General features: G+C 44.3%; 1 pseudogene; it reads right to left on the reverse strand.

Annotated features, from left to right (window-relative positions):
• LOC109871488 (C2 calcium-dependent domain-containing protein 4C-like) overlaps positions 1 to 18,994 on the reverse strand; it is a 35,519-nt pseudogene extending 16,525 nt beyond the window's left edge.
• Between the last annotated feature and the right edge of the window lie 2,759 nt (positions 18,995 to 21,753).

Here is a 21,753-nt window from a genome sequence, read left to right on the forward strand (position 1 = left end):
CCATCAAACACCTTTGGGATGAATTGTAATGCCGACTGCGAGCCAGGCCTTAATCGCCCAACATAAGTGCCCGACCTCACTAATGCTATTGTGGCTGAATGGAAGTCCCCACAGCAATGTTCCAACATCTACAGTTGTTGGGCACTTACCAGAAGAGTGGATGCTGTTATAGCAGCAAAGGAGGGACCAACTCCATATTGATGGCCATGATTTTGGAATGAGATGTTTGACGAGCAGGCATCCACAGACTTTTGGTCATGTAGTGTACATCTAAGGCTATATACCTTAAAGATTGAATCAGCCTTAGAGGAAACTGCTCCACTGTTCGCTCCCAGCACTTTTGTTATCGTTTTGTTGCTGAAACTAAGGAGAAAGAGAAGAGCCCGCAGTACATATTCTGTTGTTCTATCACGTGTGCAATGATGTCTGAGAGGAAAAAAAGTTGTTCGCTGTTTGCAGTAACTTCTTTCTTTCACCAAGTAAGGATTCCAGATTTAAGAGAAAACACAACACATTATCTTGTTGGCTGAATCACTTTATGCCAACATAGTTGTGCTTGTCATTGGCGTTTACATAGTTAGTTAATTAACGATCGGCTCTGTCTCATTCTGTGTGTTTGTGTGCCAGCGACGCAGACAACATTGGACTTGTTTAATTAATCTCAGGCTTCACCCAAAAATCTAAAAGAGATCAACATGTAGATTATTTAAAGAGAAAATTAAAAGTTTGTTGACAACTGGAACACCAAACAAAATTGAATGCTGATCTGTTTACTTTTTCAAGCGGGTTGTCTTGACTTTAGGCTGCCACATGGGTGAACACTGAGTGTTCCTTCCCTGCTCCGGACTCCTTAGTACTGTCTCGCATCCAGAGATCTCCTCTGGGTCCATACTTATTCTGTGTGTTCTCTGTATTTGCTTTGGGCTGTACAGATTTATCACCACAGCTCTGCTAGCACAGCACTGAGCTATCCTTAATTTACTAGTGTGTGTGTGTGTGTGTTATACACCTCTGTTTCCTACAGGCCCTTCCCAGCTGGACTCACATGGCTATAAAGGAGCTATAAACTCTGTCAAGGATGTTTCCATTCCCCTTCAAATATAATTTGATACAATATCTCCCTTCTCATTGCCTTGGAAAATACTACACCCCTGGGCGGCAGCGTAGCCTAATGGTTAGAGTGTTGGACTAGTAACCAAAAGGTTGCACGTTCAAATCCCTGAGCTGACAAGGTACAAATCTGTCATTCTGCCCCTGAACACTGTTCCTAGGCCGTCATTGAAAATAAGAATGTGTTCTTAACTGACTTGCCTAGTTAAATAAAAGGTAAAATAAAAAACATAGGAATGCTCATGAAACAATGCCATTAATACTATTCATTAAAGGTCAATTTAGTACAGTCTGTGATGCCTTCCCTTTATAAGAGACTCCTCATTGACAGGGCTGGATATTGCATTGGAGCAATGGGAGAAGACGATATCCCCGCCATAAACCATTGTGATCCCTCAACATCTACATGAACAAAGACAAACCAGAGCTCAAGCAGAAAACCTGTGAAGCTCAAATATTTAAACACATTCATACCAACCCGAAAGCTGTACAGAGGAAATGTAACTTCTCTGCCTGTCATATACTTTATCCGAGGTTTCAGATGAATATATTTATCTTTATCTCCCATATCCCGTCTAATTGTCTCTCTCTATCCTCCTGTACCTACTTCTCTCTCTCCAGTCGCTGTGTTGATTTGACAGACATAATGAAGTCATCTAGTTAGTGTCCGTCTTCCCCCTTCGTCTTCTAGGCATCTGTTACGGTGTGTGTTTCTCCCAGTTATCTCTGTTCAGTGTAAGCTTCCCTAATGAGTAAGGACAGAACACTGCATCTATTGTAGCTATGGATTTGTAATTAACACCAGTTCCCTCTTCAATATCTCAAACCATTCTCACACAAAGAATACAGTGAAGTGAGTCTTTCATTTTCAGTTATTTAAGTGTAGTTTATAATGCAATTTCGGGTAGAGAGCTTTAAGCTTCAGACAACACATCTAATCCACAAAAGCAAGAACTCTGTATATGGGCACAGACTTTCATATTAGACCTTAGCCCAGAGCAGGAATTCCATACATGGGCACCGACATTCATATTGGAACGCGACCCTGGAGTTGAAAGTCCCATATTGGAACGTTGCCTACTAGCAAGGAACTCCATATTTGATCATAGAGCCGTGATCATGCCAATTTGCTCAACTGCATCAAATTTTCATTAGCCACAAGCCCGCCTCACCTACCTGACCTACCCGTCATGTCTCAGCGCCAGGGTTCATTGTCATGGTTCCGTCTTTGGGTTCCCCAGACGTGGAACTCCTGGGCTTTGCCCCATTTACTGCGAAATCTTCCTCTCTCCCCTTCCTCTAGGAGAAATGAATGACAAAACAAAACATCACTTTGTCACTGCTCTTGCCTTCTCGGCCACTATCTCCTCTTCCTCCCTCACCGGCCCGGCCTCACCTCCGGCTGCCTCTGCTCAACCAGGGCCCTTCCTCCTCTCTCGCCGCTGCTGGCCTCTGGCAGTCCCTGGCTCCTCCAGATGAGCCATTCAGGCATCCACACCCTGTACCATTTGTTTGCCTTAACCTTTCAGAACCAACTTGATCCCTTTGTGCAAGTCTTAACACTCATTCGATCAACATGGTAATCCTTTGAAAGATGGACCAAACTGGGAAATAAAACCACAATCATGAAAGCAACCCACAAACAAGATGATGCTAAAGTCTATTATTTCTTACATTATTAGCCAATCATTTTTCTTGTGTTATTACATACAGCCGGAAATAACTTTTGGATATCAGAGCGTTGGTAACTCACCAGCATTACGACCAGGAATACGACTTTCCCCGAATTAGATCCTTTGTTCATACCCCCCAGGGCAATTTATTTTATTCCAGAGGCTGTTCCAAAACACTGCCTGCGGAGAAGAGGTATTTTGAGTGGACTTCTAGTCCGACTCAGGAGGCGTGCACTCCATCCACCGCTTCAGAGTATATTACTCGCTAATGTTCAGTCTAGATAATAAAGTAGACAAGGATCTCCTTCCAGAGAGACTTCAGGAATTGTAAAATACTCTTTCCTGGAAACATGGCTCTCTCGGGATATATTGTCCCCGTCCATACAGCCAACTGGGTTATCAGTACATCGCGCAGACAGGAATAAAGACTCTCCAGGAAGAAGAAATGTGGGGGTGTTTGTTAAATGATTTACTACTCATGGTGTGATTGTGATAACATACAGAAACTCAAGTATTTTTGTCACCTGACCTAGAATACCTCACAATCAAATGCCGACCGTATTACCTCTCAAGAGAATTCACTTCGGTTATAGTAACAGCCGTGTATATTCCCACTCAAGGCAATACCACAATGGTCCTCAAGGAACTACACTGGACTTTATGCCAACTGGAAACCACATATCTTCAGGACGGATTTATTGTAGCTGGGGATTTTAACAAAGCAAATTTGATGAAAAGGCTACCGAAGTTCTACCAACATATTGACTGTAGTACTCGCACTGATAAAATATTGTCCACTGCTACTCAACTTCGAAGTGCCAACAAGGCCCTCACCTGCCCTCCCTGCCTTCTGATCACGACTCCATTTTGCTCCTCACTTCCTATAGGCAGAAACTCAGACAGGAAGTACCCATACTAAGGAATATTCAACGATGGTCTGACCAATCTCAATCCATGCCTCAAGACTGTTTTGATCACGCAGACTGGAACATGTTCCGGGTAGCCTCAGAATAACATTGACGAATAAACTGATATGGTGCCTGAGTTCATCAGGAAGTGTATAGGGATATGTTGTACCCACTGTGACTATTAAAACCTTCCCGAACCAGAAACCGTGGATAGATGTCAGACTTCGCGCAAAACTGAAAGCACGAAACAACTCATTTAAGGTGACTGGTAATATGGCAGAATACAAACAGTATAGTTATTCACTCCGTAAGGCAATCAATTAGCCGAAATGTCAGTACAGAGACAAAGTGGAGTCGCAAATCATGGGCAGACAATCCCGGATTACAAAGGGAAAATCAGTTATGTCGCGACACCTATGTCTTGCTACCGGACAAGCTAAACACCTTCTTCGCCCGCTTTGAGGATAACACAGTGCCACCGACGCAGTCTGCTACCAAGGACTGTGGGGTCTCCTTCTCCGTGGCCAATGTGAGTAAGACATTTAAGCGGGTTAACCCTCGCAAGGCTGCCAGCCCAGTCGGCATCCCTAGCTGCATCCTCAGAGCATGCATAGACCCGCTGGCTGGAGTTTTTACGGACATATTCAATCTCTCCCTATCCCAGTCTGCTGTCCCCACTTGCTTAAATATGTCAACTACTGTTCCTGTACCCAAGAAAGCAAATGACAAAAGCCCCTTAGCCCTCACTTCTGTCATCATGAAGTGCTTTGAGAGACTAGTCAAGGATCATATCACCTGAAACCCAAGAACCTCTTCAATTTGCTTACCGCCCCAATAGATCCACAGATGATGCAATTGCAATCGCACTGCACACTGCCCTATCCCACCTGGACAAGATGAATACCTATGTAAGAATGCTGGTCATTGACTATAGTTCAGCATTCAACACCATAGTACCCTCCAAGCTCATCATTAAGATCGGGGCCCTGGGTCTGAACCCCGCCCTGTGCGACTGGGTCCTGGACTTCCTGACGGGCCGCCCCCCAGGTGGTGAAGATAGGAAACACCTCCACTTCGCTGATCCTCAACACAGGGGCCCCACAAGGGTGCTTGCTCAGACCCCTCCTGTACTCCCTGTTCACCCATGACTGTGTGGCCACGCACGACTCCAACTCAATCATGAAGTTTGCAGACGACAACAGTAGTAGGCCTGATTACCAACAATGACGAGATGAGGGCAATGGGAGAGTGGTGCCAGGAAAATACCTTCTCACTCAATGTCTACAAAACAAAGGAGCTGATTGTGTAATTCAGGAAACAGCAGAGGGAGAAAGCCTCTATCCACATCGACGGGACCGCAGTGGAGAAGGTGGAAAGCTTCAAGTTCCTTGGCATACACATCACTGAAGATTTTAAATGGTCCACCCACACAGACAGTGTGGTGACAAAGACGCAACACCGCATCTTCAACCTCAGGAGGCTGAAGAAACTGGGCTTGGCCGCAAAAACACTCAAACTTTTACAGATGCACAATTGAGAGCATCCTGTCGGGCTGTAAACATTGCCTGGTACGGCAACCACAGGGCTCTCCAGAGGGTGGTGCGGTCTGCACAACGTATCACCGGGAGCAAACTACCTGCCCTCCAGGACACCTACAGCACCCCATGTCACAGAAGGCCAAAAAGGTCATCATGGACATCAACCACCCATTCCACAGCCTGTTAACCCCGCTATCATCCAGAAGGTGAGGTCAGTACAGGTGCATCAAAGTTGGGACAGAGAGACTGAAAAACAGCTTCTATCTCAAGGCCATCAGACTTAAATAGCCATCACTACCCGGTAACACAACCAGTCACCTTAAAGGCTCCCGCCAATATATTGTACATAGACTTGGAATCACTGGCCACTTTAATAATGGAACACTAGTCACTTTAATAATGTTTATATACTTCTTTACTCATATGTATACTGTATACTATTCTACTGTATTTTAGTCAATGCCAATCCAACATTATTTTTGTATGTTTTATTTAACTAGGCAAGTCAGTTAAGGACAAATTCTTATTTACAATGAAGGCCTACCCCGGCCAAACAAGGATGACGCTGGGCCAATTGTGCGCTTCCCTATGGGACTCCAAATCACGGCCGGATGTGATTCAGCCTGGATTCAATCCAGGGACTGAGATGCAGTGCCTTAGACCTCTGTGCCACTTGGGAGGCCAAAACATTGCTAGATCTAATTTTTATTTATTTCTTAATTCCATTTTACTTGCATTGTTGTGAATCGTTTTCGATACTTTTGCACTGTTATATACTACTGCACTGTTGGAGCTAGGAACACAAGCATTTCGCAACACCCGCAATAACATCTGCTAAATATGTGTATGTGTCCATTAAAATTTGATTTGATTTGACAGAGTGCTAGTTCCAGAGGATAACCTGGTTAAAGACTTTGTGCATATTCACTGGCTCCTGTAAGAACTACCATAATATAACTAAGATACCGCTCTCTCCACTTCTACCATTCCCTGGGGTGTGTAGTCCAGCACAACACCACTCAACAATTGGGGGTTTACCCTACCAGGAAGTGGGGTTCAGCACTACCTTGGTCCAGGATGGGGGGGGGTTGGCCTTCCTTACACTACCTTATTGCCTCTTCCACCCCCTTCAGCTCTTTTCATCTCCTCTGTGCCAAATGATCTATCAATGTCCTCCACTCTAGTGCAAGTCTACAAGCAAAACTTCAACCAGGTCGAGTGGATGACTCAGCATTTTCACCGTAGTGCAACTTGGCCAGTCCAATTTGGCACCCTCCTGGAGCTCTGGCACTTTGCCTGAATCAAACCCTGGACCCCCTGAACTTCCTCACATCTAGGTTCTCTTCTTGCAGCCTGCTACAAAGGCCCAGATGGACCAGAGTGTTGTGGAAATTCTTCCACGGGGACACTCAAAGTCAATCTTAAATTAATCATTGTTTATTGTCAAACTCGATGCACCATAGTGAACGTTTGTCAGAAGCCCTGCGGGTGCAGTCCCTGCAGTTGTCTTATATTCGGCCATACACAGACAAGTTATATTTGCATGATTTAGCATAATTAATCATTACTGGTTCATAACATGTGACCTTGAAACTGAGATATCTTTGTTCTCAAAACAAGGTCTGGGCGTACTGCCAAATTGCAGATACTGATAAGTGAGGATTCATTAAATCAGTCACATGCATGAACACATAAATTAGTTATTAGAACAGAACATGAATAGAACACAGAAATTAATTAGAAGAAAAGCAGATGTATAAAATTTCCATCACAAGAGTTTTACATGGCCTTGCCCACACCTGCCTCGCCACGCTGAGACGGAACAGATCCTCCCGTTCCACCAGGGCAGCCTTCCCCACGTGTTTCGTCCCAACCCAGGATGGGGCTGAACCACCTGCATGTTCCCATCTTTTCTCTGAACGTCCAGCATGTGCCCATCTTTTCCCTAGCAGTTAAGACCAAGCTCCCACGCAGTGACTCAACTTAGACCTGACTAGTGGTGACTTGGCCTTGAACCAGTGACGACTTGTCAGAAAGTCTCTCTTTCTTGCATAATTCAATCTGCTAGCTACAACAGCCAATGTCAGATAGCTATTGCTCGTACTGAGAGATTAGTGCTTTTTGAGGTTGGTTCGGTTTGTTAGATTATAATTTTTTTTATCACTGTTTTCAACAACAACAAAAACATTAATGCACTATGCATTGGTTTGAATGCTGTAACACAACAACAAGTCCCATGATAGTAGTGACTGCCCATTACTGCTTATCACTTATTGCTCTTCAACCGATCGCTGCCTGCACCTGCCCGCCCGTCCAACATCACTACTCTGAACGGCTCTGACTTAGAATACGTGGACAACTACAAATACCTAGGTGTCTGGTTAGACTGTAAACTCTCCTTCCAGACCCACATCAAACATCTCCAATCCAAAGTTAAATCTAGAATTTACTTCCTATTTCACAACAAAGCATCCTTCACTCATGCTGCCAAACATACCCTTGTAAAACTGACCATCCTACCAATCCTCGACTTTGGCGATGTCATTTACAAAATAGCCTCCAATACCCTACTCAACAAATTGGATGCAGTCTATCACAGTGCCATCCGTTTTGTCACCAAAGCCCCATATACTACCCACCATTGCGACCTGTACACTTTCCTTGGCTGGCCCTCGCTTCATACTCGTCGCCAAACCCACTGGCTGCATGTCATCTACAAGACCCTGCTAGGTAAAGTCCCCCCTTATCTCAGCTTGCTGGTCACCATAGCATCACCCACCTGTAGCACGCGCTCCAGCAGGTATATCTCTCTGGTCACCCCCAAAACCAATTCTTTCTTTGGCCGCCTCTCCTTCCAGTTCTCTGCTGCCAATGACTGGAACGAACTACAAAAATCTCTGAAACTGGGAACACTTATCTCCCTCACTAGCTTTAAGCACCAGCTGTCAGAGCAGCTCACAGATTACTGCACCTGTACATAGCCCATCTATAATTTAGCCCAAACAACTACCTCTTTCCCTACTGTATTTATTTATTTTATTTATTTATTTATTTTGCTCCTTTGCACCCTATTATTTTTATTTCTACTTTGCACATTCTTCCACTGCAAATCTACCATTCCAGTGTTTTACTTGCTATATTGTATTTACTTTGCCACCATGTTCTTTTTTTTGCCTTTACCTCCCTTATCTCACCTCATTTGCTCACATCGTATATAGACTTGTTTATACTTGCCTACCTGGTTAAATAAAGGTGATTTTAATTTTTTTATTAACCATTTATTCACATTACTTTAATAAAATATTTCAGTTGTGTATATCATTTTTCTTTTAGGCCTATTTGATCACTTTATTTCATTCCAAGTCATCTCATCTCTAAAGAGCTGCTGCCTATGATGTCTAACAAAATCACTATTTTAGTAGTTCTTCAAAAGAAATAAGGCAAACTTTTATGACTGCTGAATACCAACTAACAATCTCAGATCATGTATTTTCAGGTAGAGATCCCTACAACTCCCTACTACATCACACAATTTGGGCTTGTCCTGATTTATCTCTCGAAAAACTCCGCATTGCGCTCACAGGAGAAAAACAACAACATGGAATTCAAGTAATTTAACCAATGTCAGTCAAATAGTTGTTTGGTTAATTGCTCAGCAGTAGCTACTGCTTTACCTAGCTAGCCTTCATAATGTGCAACACATGACCAAATGTAGCTTTAAATGAATAGACCACAGCTTTAGCACTACCAAGGGACTCGACTTGGACTCAAACACCAGGGATTTGGGATTCGACTCGAGGTTTAGTGACTTGACTACATCACTGTTCCCACGTCCTCCCCACAGCCATTGTATGGCTTCTCCACACAGAGATTGGACAGAGCCTCCTCCCACGGCCTTCGGGCAAATGAGCCCACCAACGCTGAGACAGGACTGAGGCTCCTGCATGCACCTTCTCTCAATCAGCCACCCTAGCTCCCGCTTCAACCTCACACCCACCTACCTCGCTGCATCCATGCTGAGCCCGAACTGGGCCCATTGCCTTCACTCATCGTCTCTCCTGCAGCCGGTACTCAGCTCCCATCTCCACCCCACAGACATGACCCATGTCGAGCCCCGACCTTGCACCCTCCGTTGCTGTTGACCGGGCCTTCCCTTTTTTAGGATCCTTGTCCTTAACTGCAACCTTCCTATTGTCACAAAGTTACATCACCTACGGCCACCAGCACCTCCGCTTCTACTACACCACCATCAGGACATACCTCAGCGGCCTCGAATTCATGCAGAACATGCAGGTAGCCACCTTCCAGCGCACTCACCCGGTTTTTCATCACTTTCAATATCCTCTCCATCAGCATAGCCACCCTCAGGACCAGGCTCTGCTCTTCCCAAACCAAACCAACCCTAGAAGCACCAAACAAACCCCTGCACCACTTCCACTGCAGTGCCCTTTGGAGTCTGTTTATCTTGGCAGAGACCACCCAACCAACAGCCATTGGTTCTAATCACACCCGATGGCCCTCTTTCTGGATAGGAGCAGCCACGGCAGCACACGTCTACTTTGCCACTAGGGGCAATAAAGTTCCAGACCATTGTTAATCTACCCACAAGCTAGCATACAACGTCCTCACTCGTCTGCCATTTGGCAAATAAGATCATGACTCCATACTGCTTCCTGTTTACTTGCAGAAGCTCAAACAGGAAGTACCCATGACTCGCTCCTTTGAACACAGCATTAACCATGGCAAAATGCAAACTACCTTTATAACTGCAAAATGTTCTTTCAGCTCCCTGGCAGAATATGTAGAATCACAGGAAATGTGCTTTGAATCTGTAACATTTTCTCTCAGCTGCATGCCAAAATGTGTAGATCTGAAGGAAAGTAGCTGTAATTGCAAAAAAAAATATGAAACTCCATGGATGTATTTTTAGAATTGCAGGAAATTGTATAACTGGCGACTGAAATCAGTGTGCATGCGCCTGGCTGCAACAAGGAGTCGCTAGTGCGTGAAGGGACAAGGACATCCCAGCTGGCCAAACCCTCCCCTAACCCAGATGACGCTGGGCCAATTGTGCGCTGCCTCATGGGTCTCCCGGTCGCGGCAGGATGCGACACAGCCCGGGATCGAACCCAGATCTGTAGTGACACCTCTAAGCACTGTGATGCAGTGCCTTGGACCGCTGTGCCACTCGGGAGGCCCCCTAAGCCCCTTTCTGATCCAGAGAAAAACTGGCAACCCTGAAGTCCTGCTACAACCTCCACACAGTCATCAAATGAGCAAAGGGACAATATAGCATCGTATGTGGCAGGGCTACAGTCCATTACGGATTACAAAGGAAGACATAGCCATGATCTGCCCAACGATGCCTCTCTTCCAGACTAATCCAATGCATTTTATGCACGCTTCGACAAAATCACCACTGTACTGTGCCTAACTAGAAGACTGGGTGATCTCACTCACCAAGGTCGAAGTGAGTAAGGTCTTTAATCAGGTCAACACTCGCAAGGACAGACCGTATTCCAGGGCACGTTCACAGAGCATGCGCAGATCAGATGGCATTCGTGTTCATGGTTATTTTCAACCTCTCTTTGTCCCAGTCTGTGATGCCGAAATGTCTTAACCTCCTAAAAGTCTGAGCTGTTGGGGGTGGGTTCAACTAAGGTAACAAATTGTTTTGTTTTTTAAAGATAGTCATGCCATGGATAATTTAGCTATTTAATTTAAAATGTTAGGACCGCTTTAGGTATAACAAAAAAAGATGTTAAAATATTAAATTTAGCCTTTACTGTAGCCCATAGAAAGGTATTGAATAATACATTCATAAATGGCAAAAAAAAAAGACATTCCTTATGATACATTTTTGAACTAAGGTTTTGAAGTGTCTGTCCTATATCTAGGAGATATGAGAAAGCGCAGGAAATATATACACTACCGTTCATAAGTTGATAATTCATAGGTTTTTGTCCATTAAAATAACATCAAATTGATCAGAAATACAGTGTCGACATTGTTAATGTTGTAAATTACTATTGTAGCTGGAAAGGCAGATTTTTTCATGGAATATCTACATAGGCATACAGAGGCCCACTATCAACAACCATCACTTCTGTGTTCCAATGCCACAGATAAAATTACGTTAAATCACGTTATATCTACAGTAGCTTTGATTAGACTCAACATCACACTTTCAAAATTTTAGCTAGCGAGCTAACAGACATCATTATGAATCAAGTCAAATATCTACTGGCATATCATTTTCAATCCTTGTCATATGATGAGAAATTACAGATAAAATGTATCATGCTCATCAGCCATTGGACATGAACAATTACACAACAAGTTGGAAATCACAAATTCAACAATGAGTGGTTTGGAAGCATTCAGTGGAACTGCAATCATTGCAGAGCATTCACTCGCTTGCTATTCAGTGGAGTAGGTGTGTAGTCCAAGTCTGGGTTTAAGGGTCTCTTTTTCAAGCTTAAAAGGATAAACATTCAACATTGGCCATGCTGTTCAATCCAGCATGACTTCTGCTGCGTTCACAACAACTGGAAACTCGAGAACTGGGAAATCTCTGACTTCAGTGAGTTCAAGACAACTGGGAACTCAGAAAAATTTACCTCTGACTTGGAAATATGTTTTTAACAGTCATCCAACTCAGAATTCCAAGTCGGGAACGGGCCTCTTTCTAGAGCTCCATTCTGAAGATCACCAACGTCATGATTCGACCTTCTTTTTGCCCACAAGAAGGACCGCCCTGCCACCTTCCTTTTCAAGTGAGCACAGCACAACAATCTCCTGCATAAATTATGTAATATGCCAGGGAGATATGTATACCCTCCAGATTCTGCAGAGGGGGAGAGACATGCAGGTCACTATTGAACGTTTCCAGAGTTGTCTATGGACTGCGCTGACTTTCAATGCAGCAACTGCAAGCTTGCGGAGGACTACATGAGTGAAGTGGCTACTCTTAGCAAGCAAGCAGCAAACCTACACAAGCTACTGGGGAATCCACACCCGCCTACTTTTTATTTTCCTTCCACCCCAGCAGCCGGACGTCGCTCTGGTCTGGTGTAAGTGTTGCGGACGTGTCGGCTCTCCACAGCCGACAAGCTGGTGCTCAGCAGGGTTCCATCCCCGAAGGGGTCTTCCTCTACCCTGGAGAACGGAGCTGTTTCTCAACCCAACCAACCAGCCATGGAGATACGCCACTCGCCGTGGAGGTTGAAGCGTCTTCTGGCAACGGGTGTCTCCTTGGAGATGTTGAGCCCGGACCGGACACAGACCAGAAACAGCTTTGCCAACCAGGATCCAGAGGTTCCAGCTCCTTCTTCCTTGGGGGCTTCCCATTCAAGATCAGATCCGGAGTCTTCCTCCTTTGTTTGGTCTCTCTCTCCGGTGGCTTCTACATCGGGTTCAGATCCTCGGAGCTCCCACCATCAGACAGTGAGGCTGCCTGAGAGACCGGCCCATTAACATCGCCAGCTGTCATCATACGCAGCTCTATGGTGAGAAACATCTCGGTCCCCAAGGCAAAAACGGCCTATCATTTCAGGTCCAGTACCATCATTGGGTCACGGGTGTGAAAGATTCAGCAGGCTACTGGCATTACACATCTGCTCAAATATTATTGTAGCTCTGCTGGAGTCACTATTATAGATAACTTTGACACCTTCTGGAAACAGAAGATACTCTACAGTTATGATGGAGTCCATCCAAATCATCTTAGCTCCTGGACTCGCAATTCAAGGATGTGTTGAAACAATGATCCAAGACCAACTCAGTTAATCCCTACCATTGTGACAATGAGTTGTCATAATGCTGCATCAAATGTACATTATCCTATGAGCAATGGCAGACACAATGTACGTAACTTAATTTATGTCCCCCTAATTTCCCTGAATACCTTTCTAAATCCTACAGCTATTGGATGCAGTAATGAGCCAATGAACCAGAGTTACACTGTTAGCACTGAGGCGGAGTGCTTTAGTAGGAAGACCACTTTGTGCAGCGTACCCTGCACTATCTAGTCTACTTCTGATAAGCTTCCCAGGAAAGCATTAAAAACAATGGAGCAACCCAGAAAAGTGCTACAAAAAATGCCCATATTAACACATGCAGCCTGAGAAACAAGGTCCATGAAGTCAATGACTTGCTTGTAACAGATGACATTCATATTCTGACAATCTCTGAAACTCATTTACCTTTTATGATACAGTGGTAGAAATACATGGCATTTATAGCATTTACCGAAAAGACAGAAATGCCAACGGGGGCGGTGTTGCTGTCTATATAAAGAACCACATTCCTGTAAAGCTTAGAGATGATCTAATGTTAAATACTGTTGAAGTAATATGCTACAGGTTCACCTGCCTCACCTAAAGCCCATTCTTGTGGGAAGCTGCTATAGACCACCAAGTGCCAACAGTCAGTATCTGGATAATGTGTGTGAAATGCTTGATAATGTATGTGATATCAACAGAGAAGTAGATTTTCTGGGTGATTTAAATATTGACTAGCTCTCATCAATCTGCCCACTCAAGAAAAAAATTCAAACTGTAACCAGTGCCTGCAACTTGGTTCAGGTTGTTAGTCATCCTACCAGGGTATTTAAAACAGTACAGGAATTAAATCATCAACATGTATTGATAACATCTTTACTAATGTTGCAGAAATTTGTTTTAAAGCAGTATCCAAATTCATAGGATGTAGTGATCACAATATAATAGCCATATCTAGGAAAACCAAAGTTCCAAAGGCTGGGCCTAATATAGTGTATAAGAGGTCAGGCTGGGCCTAATATAGTGTATAAGAGGTCATTATAATACGTTTTATAATGATTCATATGTTGATGATGTAAAGAATATTTGCTGCTCTGTGGTGTGTAATGAGGAGCAACCAGATGCTGCACTTGAAACATGCATGAAATGTCTCCTTCCAGTTCCTAATAAGCACGCACCCATTAAGGGTAATGACTAAACACTGTTAAATCCCCTTGGATTGATGAGGAAGTGTATGGTTAAGAGGGATGAGGCAAAAGGTATGGCAAATAAGTCTGGCAGCCCAACTGATTGGCAAACGTACTGCAAATGAAGAAATCATGTGACGAAGCTAAATAAAAATAAGCTATACTATGAAACAAAGATACACGATATAAAGAATGATAGCAAAAAGATTTGGAGCACCTGAAATGAAATTTTGGGGAAAAAAGCCAACTCTGCTCAATCATTCATTGAATCAGATGGCTCATTTATTACAAAACCCACTGATATTGCCAATCACTTTAATTACTTTTTCATTAGCAAGATAAACAAACTTAGGGATGACATGCCAGCAACAAACACTGACACTACCCATCCAAGTATATTTGACCAAATTATGAAAGACAAGAATTGTACATTTGAATTCCATAAAGTCAGTGTTGAAGAGGTGCCATTTTTTGTTGTTGTCTATCAACAATGACAAGCCACCAGGGATTGACAATCTGGATGGAAAATTACTGACGATAACAGTGGACGATATTGCCACTCCTATTTGCCACATCTTCAATTTAAGCCTACTAGAAAATGTGTGCCCTCAGGCCTGGAGGGAAGCGAAAGTCATTCCGCTACCCAAGAATAGTGAAGCTCAAATAGCTGACCAATCAGCCTGTTACCAACCCTTAGTAAACTTCTGGAAAAAATGTTGCTTGACAAGATACAATGGTATTTCACAGTAAACAAATTGAAAACAGACTTTCAGCACGCATATAGAGGACACTCAACAAGCACAGCACTTACACAAATTACTGATGATTGGCTGAGTGAAATTAATGATAAAATGATTGGGGGCTGTCTTGTTAGACTTGAGTGCAGCTTTTGACATTATCGAAAAACTGATGTGTTATTGCTTTACACCCCTTGCTATAATGTGGATAAAGAGTTACTTGGGCCTCCCGGGTGGCGCAGTGGTTAAGGGTGCTGTACTGCAGCGCCAGCTGCGCCACCAGAGACTCTGGGTTCACGCCCAAACTCTGTCATGACCGGGAGGTCCGTGGGGCAACGCACAATTGGCCTAGCGTCGTCCGGGTTAGGGAGGGTTTGGCCGGTAGGGAAATCCTTGTCTCATCGCTCACCAGCGACTCCTGTGGCGGGCCGGGCGCAGTGCACGCTAACCAAGGTTGCCAGGTGCACAGTGTTTCCTCCGACACATTGGTGCGGCTGGCTTCCGGGTTGGATGGCGCTGTGTTAAGAAGCAGTGCGGCTTGGTTGGGTTGTGTATCGGAGGACGCATGACTTTCAACCTTCGTCTCTCCCGAGCCTGTATGGGAGTTGTAGCGATGAGACAAGATAGTAGCTACTAAAACAATTGGATACCACGAAATTGGGGAGAAAAAGGGGTCAAATTAAAATAAATAAAAAATATATTCAAAAAATAGTTACTTGTCTACCAGAACACAGAGGGTGTTCTTTAATGGAAGCCTCTCAAACATAATCCAGGTAGAAGCAGGAATTCCCCAGGGTAGCTGTTTAGGCCCCTTTCTTTTTTCAATCTTTACTAACAACATGGCTTTGAGTAAGGCCAGTGTGTGCGGTATGCGGATGACTTGTCAGCTACTACAGCAACTGAAATGACTGCAACACTTAACAAAGAGCTGTAGTTGGTATCTGAATGGATAGAAAGGAATAAGTTAGTCCTAAATATTTCCAAAACTTAAAGCATTGCATTTGGGACAAATCACTCACTAAACCTCAATTACATCTCGTAATGAATAATGTGGAAATTGAGCGAGTTGAGGTGACTAAACTGCTTGGAGTTACCCTGGATTGTAAACTGTCATGGTCAAAACATATTGATACAACAGTAGCTAAGATGGGGAGAAGTCTGTCCATAATAAAGCGTTGTTTTGCATTGTTAACAACACTATCAACACGGCATGTCCTACAGGTCCTGGTTTTGTCACACCTAGTCCTATTGTTCAGTAGTATGGTCAGGGAAAATTGCAGTTGGCTCAGATTAGGGCAGCACAGCTGGCCCTTAAAAGTGGTCACAGAAACCTTATAAGAAATGGGCCTCCGGATCTAGTCACTGTATTTCTGTGCATTCAAATTGCCATCGATAAAATGCAATTGTGTTCATTTTCCGTAGCTTATGCCTGCCCATACCATAACCCTACCGCCACCATGGGGCACTCTACTCACAACGTTGACATCAGCAAACCGCTTGCCCACACGACGCCATACACGTGGTCTGCGGTTGTGAGGCCAGTTGGATGTACAGTACTGAAAGATTCTCCAAAAATCTCTAAAACCCTCATACCAAACTCAATCAACTACTACCCCTTCCAAAAGCCGAACTCGTGAAATGAACAGAATCAATAGAAGGGAATCAGGTGTGCAGCAAATGTATACTATATGAACTTAGGGTGATGGGGGTAGGGGAAGATCAACCATCACAAGTCCACTTGAAGAATGAATAAATACAACTCACATAGGCTACTTATATGCTTCAACTCAAACCTGACTTTAAACCATAGAGTACAGAAGGAAAGGCTGTTCAACACTTGATATACAAGGTGTGCATGTTAGATTTAAAAAAAATCTCACAGCCCTCTGTGGAGTGTTCCAGACAGCCGGATCTCAATTAAGTGACTACTGACTCTCTCCCCAGCAGCCCCCATTAACAAACCGAATTTCATTTCCAATTGATGCATTAATAGATGCAGTTTAAGTCTATTTAGAGTGCCGCCGACGGCAGGAAGGATTCCCGCTGGTTTTGAGCTCGATTGACGGCATCAACACATCGACCAGAGGGAGAGGAGAAAATGGAAGGAGTGAAGTATCTTTCCAATCAAACGAGTGCAACAAAGTGAGGAGCCTCAGGGCTTTTTTCTAGCAGGTTGGCATTTATTGTCATGAGTCTTACCCTGGAGGCAGCTCTATAGAGTGGTCACTAGCTGTCACATCCACAAAGTCATACAATCGGATTTTAAACCTAACCCTAATATTAACTCTCATCTTAACCACACTGCTAACCGTAAAATAAGACCAAGAAGCACATTTTTGTTTTCATGAATTTTTACAGTATAGCCAATTTTGACTTTGCAGCTGGCCCATCTAGCAGAATGGCAAGATTCATGACAATAAAATCAACTTGCTCTTTTCTACACCCTTCTTTCCATCCTTCTCTCAATTCAGTCCTTCATGCTCAGTGCTTAACTTGGCTATTATAAGGGCACCTTGCATGTGACTCACTGCCATGCTTCATCACATACTTATGTCCCTATTAAGTCATCTACCCTTGCAAAGGGGAAACAATGGCCTTTATTTCACATGTTTTGTCACTCATCGTCTCCGTGGAGTGGCTTTCCAATTTAAATGCTCTTATTGGAAAGCCTGAGGATTGAAACAAAGAGCTAGCTAATGATCAATGACATCTCTGGAATGTGGAGGTGTTGGCTTACATTGTTGTCCTGACACTTCAATCATCCGTGGCACATACTCCTGCCATCTTTTCCTACCCTGACATCCATTTTCTCCATCATCTCTTCTCTCAGTCTAACTCTTTTTTATGATCCATCGGATTAATCTCCAGTATTTATTTCCAACCCAGGTTTGCATCTTTCGCCCACTCAACTAACCCTCTCTCTCACCTTATTCTCCTCCTCCCATCCTTCAATATGATTCCCATCATGTTTCTGTGATGAGCAGGTCTGGGATCAACCCGTCTTTATGTGGGGAAGTGATGAGGGTGAGTCAGAGTGTCAGATGAGCAGGGATTTCCGAAGCACTTGGTTTTTCGAATTCCAGACTTATGAAAGAAATGTTTTGAAAGATTCCAATTCCATTTTTTCCCTCCCACATATGAAAATGGAAATGTCCCATCTAGCACATTTGGTTCCTTGGAATTTGTGGGAATGTATATTTTTGATTTCACGTTAGTTGTGGGAACTTAGCCATACTTTTTCTGACCAGTAAAATTAAATGTTTTTTTAAACAAAATAAATTCACCTGTTCTGGGAACGTACATTTTTGTTGGGTATTCCAAGTGTCCCTAAACCTCTCCAAAGTGGCATATGTCTGTAAATTAGATAATCCCAGTGGTATTACATATTAGCAATCCCTAAATGCTATTTGTTCAGTATAAAAACACAATTTCTACCATATCAACCTCACTCAAACATTGTGGTGGTGTTATGGGGTATCCAGGGTACATTCAAGTGTCCTTTCAACCTCTCCAAAGTGTCCGAATATGGTAATTGCACTGTTTTTGCACACTGTGCCAAAAAGTTATTGTTCACTGTAAAAACAAAATGTCTGTAACACCAACCTCTTTCAAACAGTGTGGTGGTGACGGGGGACTTACAGGGGATATGGATGCCTACAGCACGTAAGCAGTCAACATCATTTTGATGCACAAAGATATATTCACTCGGTGGACATTCGATGTTGGCATTAAGTCAAACATCATCAGATACCATTGGCAATTTGTTCCTACCAACCTAAGGATTCATTTGATACCCCTCCATGTAGCTATATCTCAAACACTGACCAAATTTAAGCTTACCTTGTAAGATGTTTGCTGTTTGGTGAAAATGTTGTGTATAACATTTTGACTCTCGGGGCTGGTGATCAATAACGATAGGTCACAGGCAGACGAAAAAAATATCTTCATGATCTGTGGAGTCCCTGCTTTCAGTGTGTATCAACGTATTCAGTGTTAATTTAGTTTATACTTTACAACGCTAACCAGAGTGTAGGTAGCAGCCATCTTGAAATGAGGTCATCGGCTCAGCCTGCCCTTATAAATATGTATGTCCATATATGGTAGTAAGTCATACCAAAGATTTGAAGGCACCAATCAATATCCAAGACACCCTGCTTTTGCAGATATGGGCTATCGTTCTCATGCCGGACTGAATTAATTTTAAAAATCAATCAGGGTCTCCAAATATAGGGACTTTACGTTGAAGAGGTTTAAATGTTTTGAGCTTATGCCACGACCGTTTGTGGTAGATGGTGGCAGATTGTGGTAAATTGCATCATTCTGTCATTGCATCACACTATCACAAGGGGGAGTTACAACGCTGATCTATCGGTATTCTAAACTGTGGCACAAATTGACTATCTTTCATAAATTAATGGACTGGTAAATGTTTCAGTCCAAGAGTCTCTCTCTTCTCTTCTCCTGCATCAGGCAACCAACAATATTTTGCTGGCGGTGACCCTGGAGTTGAGAGAGAACTTAGGTAAATGCAATGGCGCAATTACACTTATCAAAAAATAGGCACGGTGGGCTTTTGGTTTCTCTCCCGCTAAAAACAGAAAGAAATAATTCAATATAACACACTGCCTTTACTTACCACAGTGTGAAAAAGTGATGGCTCCTCTATATAAAGTGAGTTTCTGAAACATGGAGTCCTTCTTTGCTGATGTGAAGAAGAAACTGAATGAAAGAGAGTCCAGTGAGGATTTGTCAGCATAAAGCTGAGTGACTCACTCCTTCGTGGCTGTCTTTCTGATAGTCTCTAATAAAGAAATGTATTGACCAAGTGAATCTACTCATGTTGTGTGTTTTCAATGTGACATTGTGTTTACAATGAAGAATGTAAACAAATAAAATAAATCCTATTCATAATGAGTAATCAGATGTGTGTCGCAACCTTGTCATTGTTCCTTATTGTCACAAGTGTAGAGAGGAGTAGGCAGTAGGCAGTCTCAGGTTTAGAACTACTGAATTTATTAAAGCACCGTATATAAAAGCCGGACGAAACCCAAAGTGCAAAATAATAAAGTAGTCAGGAAATAGTAGGAGAGATTCCTCTCAGGAAACAAGCAACATATACAATGACCGACAAAGACAAATGACAGAGGGAGTATATATACAGTGATAGAGTGGGGATTGGAAACAAGTGTGTGCAGTGATGATGAGACAAAGGGTGTTTGCCAGCAACAGGTTCAGCAGCAACTAGAAGGCCGGCGACGCCAACAGAACAGGAAGCTGCAGGACATCCCAACCTCTCCTCCTCAACACCTTGGGACTGCCATGGACGAGGTGCTCCGGACCGTACACCAACTGCAGGCTACACCACCACCTTCCCTGCTCCCTGCGGTCATTCCAGCCACCACACCACCATCTACATCGCCAGATCTGGTCAGGAACGTCCACCTGCCACTCCCCGGAGCAGTTTGACGGCACTCCAGCTCACTGTCGGGGGTTTCTCAGTGTGACCTCCACCTTGCCGTCATACAGGGACGGCCTCCGAGAGGGACAAGGTGACCTTGGTGATCTCGGTGCTGACAGGCCAGGCTCTGGAGTGGGCACATGCCGTCTGGGAGTGCAGTTCAATGAGCGACTCTTCTGTGTTGTTTTCGATCTCCCTACAGAGGGCCGAGAGGGAGGTGAGCATCTCCTCCGTCTACAACAGGGGTCCAGGACAGCGTCTGAGTATGCTCTGGATTTCCGGACCGTGGCTGCGTCCACTGGCTGGAACGACCAGGCCCTATTGATGGTTTCCACAATGGGCTACAGGCAGACGTCCAGACCGAGCTGGCCTGTCGCGATGAGGACCTCACGCTGGACCAGCTCATCGCCATGCGCCTGGATAATCTCCTGCGTGCCCGTTGTCGCCCATCCCATGGGTTCGGGTCTCTCCCACGAACCCCCAATGAGTCTGAGCCCATGGAGGTGGGCACGACGCACCTTCCCCCAGAGGAACATCACCGCCGCCATTAACAGGGTCTCTGCTCCTACTGCGGAGAGATGGACCACCCCTGGAACACCTGTCCCAGAAGGAGAACCAGGCGAGGAAGCGACAGGTTGAGGAGTACTCCCGCACCTTCCCAGGTAGGCGTGGACGTGCCTTGCTCCTCTTGGTCCACCCAGCCCTTCCTGTCACCTTCCCGGACTATCCTGGACCCTACTGAGTCCTGCTCTAGTAGACTCGAGTTCTGCAGGCAATTTCGTAGACCAGTCAGTGGCCTTATCATTACGCATACCTCTAGTCCCTTTACAAGCCCCTATCCCCGTCCATGCCCTAGACAACTGTCCCCTAGGAAGCAGACTGGTGTTCTAGACCATGATTCCCATTTCCCTCATAGTTGCTCACAGCCACCATGAACGCATCACTTCCCTCATCTTAGACTCTCCTGTATACCCCATAGTTTTAGATTTCCCCTGGTTCCAGTTGCATAACCCCAGGATATCATGGACATAGAGCAGGTTGTGAGTGTCAGGGGAGGTGTCTCTCTGTTTCTATCTGTGCCACCTCAGTGGAAAGTCCGGACCAGGTCAACCACGTCCCTATCCCTGAGGTATACCGGGACCTACGTTTTTTTTTCTAAGACTCGTGTCACGTACCTGCCCCCTCATCGTCTCTGGGACTGCACTATTATCCTACTGCCTGGTTCAGCCCTCCCGCGAGGGCACATCTACCCTCTCTTGCATGCAGAGACCGAAGCCATGGAGGTGTACATCCACGAGGCGCTGGCCCATGGATTCCTGTCCACCTCTCCGGCCTCCTCCAGCTTCTTTTTTTGTGAAGAA

Source organism: Oncorhynchus kisutch, linkage group LG27 (assembly GCF_002021735.2).
Source record: "Oncorhynchus kisutch isolate 150728-3 linkage group LG27, Okis_V2, whole genome shotgun sequence".
NCBI lineage: Eukaryota > Metazoa > Chordata > Actinopteri > Salmoniformes > Salmonidae > Oncorhynchus > Oncorhynchus kisutch.